Source organism: Galendromus occidentalis, unplaced genomic scaffold (assembly GCF_000255335.2).
Source record: "Galendromus occidentalis unplaced genomic scaffold, Mocc_1.1 scf7180000077508, whole genome shotgun sequence".
Classification (NCBI taxonomy): domain Eukaryota; kingdom Metazoa; phylum Arthropoda; class Arachnida; order Mesostigmata; family Phytoseiidae; genus Galendromus; species Galendromus occidentalis.
The window spans coordinates 146,455-150,336 of NW_003805496.1; positions in this window are offsets into that span (position 1 = coordinate 146,455).

Consider the following 3,882-nt stretch of genomic DNA (forward strand, 5'->3'; position numbering starts at 1 on the left):
TATGCTCAGATGACAGTTCGCACTCTTGAGCAGCCATCGGGGTCATTCCGTCACACTAGGAGTTTAAACACATGTATTCCGCGCATGATCTGCAACGCTCCGATGAAAACGAGCCCATGTCGCAGTCTCTGCACCGAATCGAGGATTCGCGCCTCCAGACTCATTCACGACCACAACCCCATCGCACACAGACGTTATGTCGACGAGGGAAAAGCGGGAAGACGTCGCCGTGAAGTCCATCGCACGGAATCAACGTTGTGAATGTCACAGAGCTGGCAGCGAACAATATTTCTGGGATTTGTGTCGAGGAACAGTTGCCCCGACCGACGTGGTTCTCTTCTCGATAATAAGGTTTCCTGTTCAGGCCTCCCATCGATTTGTATCACAGCATATCTATCAGCAAGCGAGCGTTCGGGAGCGAGCAAGCCACCGAGTAGGCAGAAGAGCAGCCCCATGATTCTGCCGTTCCTAATCCCTTGTGGTTGGCTGTGATGGTACTGAATCTGTTGATCTGTGTCGAGGATGTCTTCGATAATCTTCCGAAGCGGTAGCCTAAGGAAAGCAAAGGTTCCTCCTTGAGCTAACTAAGTCTATGTCACCAATACGGCACCTCTCATCAAAAACTCGGGCAGAAATTCTTCCGATCCTCCGCTTTCGTCCCCGACGATGTGCCCACGTACAGCCGTCCGGACTGCCGCGAATGAGAGAAAGTTCCCCGGTCATCCGATGGCGTGAAAGTTTCGAGCACAAGCTACCTGCACTCTCCCATCGGACAAATAAACACTTTGACAGATCTCCTCGGGAGAAGTTCGCCTTTCAGATCGGTCTCGTCATCGCAAAAAGTAATTCACCTTATTTTGTTTGCATGGTGGTGGTCTCCACAACGTTTACAAAGGCTCGATCGAATGAGCGAATGAATAAATTGACCTTTGCATGCAGAAACAGTCACTCGGTGTCGAATAACCCTCCCAACAGACCTCCTCGGATCGGAGTTTATCGAAGCGGACACGCCGATCCTCTAACAGGCTGGATCACACCACAAGATGTTCTCAATCGTCCTGCTTGAACCCCGAAGTCGTCTCTCCCGCCTTCGGCATCTGCAAATCAAAGTGTCTTATTTCACATCGACCCCATCTTCTCTATCTGAATAGAGCCAGAGGGGGGAGTGGGGAAGGTATCCGATACTTTCAACAACAATTCAAGCCCATCTCTTCCGACGGCCGCTCCTCAATTGCGGCCTTTGTCTTGGGCCTCTTCGATTTTCAAGCTGCTCGTGCCGGTGGTCGAATATAGTTTTGCAATTTAACCCTTGCTTCCCTGAACCACTAGCCGTCTGTCTATCCACCCGTCTTCCCCCTCTTGTCCCCCCGTCGCGCACAAAACCCCTTTTTGTTTCAGCGCCGAGTCGCTATAAGAGAATTCAAGCCCGCCGCCAGTCTGGCGGGAGAACGTTTAGGGAACCACGATGAGTAGAGGAGAGACTTGCTCGGAGAAAGCGGTTGGAGGGGATGAGAAAAAAGAGGAGATCGAGGAGGAGGTTCTTGCCGAAAGCGTTCATAACTGTCAGGACCAGATGACAGCGCGTAGGGGGGAAGAATGTTGTGACAGAGGGACGATGTGAAACCCTGGACTTGGAGAGCTGGCTACCTCGGTCGACCCGTTGTTGAATGACTCTCACCATGTAGTGGAACTATGTACTCGACGGATAGAGTGAGTGAGCGAGCAAGCAAGTCTGTTACTCGCTCGATTAGAGAGAGTCAGATAAAACAAGAAAGAGGGAAGAGTTTGTCTCACTCCTGAGTTGTCGCGCGCTGCGCGAACATGTAGCTGCATCAGGACGAGAATCGCTTCGGAAACTGTCCGATCTTGGAGCTTGTTTCGAGAGCGCACTCGACCAGACAGTCTGGACAGCTGCTCTTCTTCAGACAGTTCTGCTGTTCTGCTTCATATGGATGGGGGAGGGGCTCTCGAGATGCTTTCGAATCCGTTTTTGATCCGGTTGATTTAAATCTTGATGTCCGTGCCTATTAAAGTACACACATTGAAACAAGCTCCCCTCGATCATTCGCATCGTCGTAGAAATGCGAACTTTTGTCCAGCTTCCCTCGAGGCAAGGACTGCGCTCTGTTACCCCTTCGACTCTTCCGACTGTCAAGAACCGACTTTCGTCCGATCGCGCGCTAATCCTAGCAGGTTGTCTTTCAGTCCGCATCGAAGCAGCTCGGGGTCAATTCACACATCGACGACGTCGTCTCTCGCGTCAGACCCGGAGGAACAGGAATAGGTAATAATAAAAACGAAACGTAAGTTTCTTCACCGTCGAGCATTCGTGGCCACAGTTTCGCACAGTTTCAGGCTCGGATGCGGATATCGTCTTTGAGGAAACAGCAAACTTCTAAATTGATTGTTTGTTTGTTATGGTAACGCATCACCGATCGCGGTCTTCGGCTCCTTGTTCGAGGACTGAGACAGCGTACTTGAACGACGGCGTCGATCGTTTGCGAAATCTTCTAATCGCGACAGAGCGGAATTTCAAAATCTGTCATCCCCATTCGTCACCTCTTCTCCGCATTCAGGAAACTGATCCGCGTGAGCGAGAGGGAATGAATCCGCTCTTTGTCCGAGATCCAGCGCGGGGCAGAAGTCAGTCCTGGACAGATTTCGACGCGGTGTTCTTTGTCATCGACTATTTCAATAGCGGCGTGAAAGAGCACCTGCGATGGCTCCGACCTGTTGATAAACGGCTCCTTAGCGGATCGTCGCTAGATCGATTACTTCCGTCTCGACAATTGTTCGAATTCGATTCAAAGACCTGTTTCGAATAGTCCCGGTGTCGATCAGAGCCTGGCGTGATCCTCTTCTCATTCAGTCCCTACCTCCCGAGTTTCTCGGGCCATTCGGCAACGATTCTTCAATTTCCTCGATTCGAAATTCTCATCCCGGTGTTGTCGACCTCAAACGTCCCGAATATCTTCGACCGGAGACTTCAATATATTATACGTAGTATGTTCTGTGCAAGCTCAGACTTTCATTGAATCCGAAGCCAGGCTCGGCTTTCGGAACCTCTCACTGGTATTCTTCGCCAGTCGGACAAATTTCCTAAATGTTCTCCAACGAATTCGCGGCGATCGACATCTACACGAACCTAGATTGGGGTAATGCGCGTAGCCATGCGTGAGGTCGTCCAGTGACAGCCACGTCCGTCTTCGGGTGTATTGTCATTGAGAACACAAAACAAACAATCGTGTTTGTTATGATTTTCATGCTCTGACTCCATGTTTGCGTGTGGTCGGAACAACAATATTAGACTCGATCAGGGAAGCCCCAATCTTGGGCTTGGCCGTAAAGTGGAGGATGCCTCTGATTTTCAGGCGCGTATTCGGTCTGGACTTCCGATCCACCCGAGCTGCTCCCCTGTCGCAGACCGAGTATTGGGAGCAAACCCAGTTCGCTTTATCGATCTTGTTTACGCGGTTCCACGTCGGATTCTCGTTCCGCTATCCCCATTGATTGAAAGCTCGAGGATCGCTCGTCTGATTGATGGAAACATAATTGATGCTTCCACGATTTTTGCTCAGTCAGCTTTGGCTGATCTCGCGGTCGCACATGCTGCCAATGAATCAACGATGCGCGCGTCCGCCCCTTGGGACGTCCGCCTGCTCTTCGTTCAGGACAAGAGAATCTGTGACAACGACAGCGGCGACAATGATGGCGGTCCTCCACACGATTCGCAATCTAATTATGATCGTGTTGAGTTCCTGGTGCTCCATCATCGTGCGGGGAAACGAGCTCCGCAGCTTCGGGATGGATTCCTGGGGCAATTTCACACTGAAATAGCTGCGAGGATGTCTGAGAGCAGAATTCCACTCTCAACAACGGCAC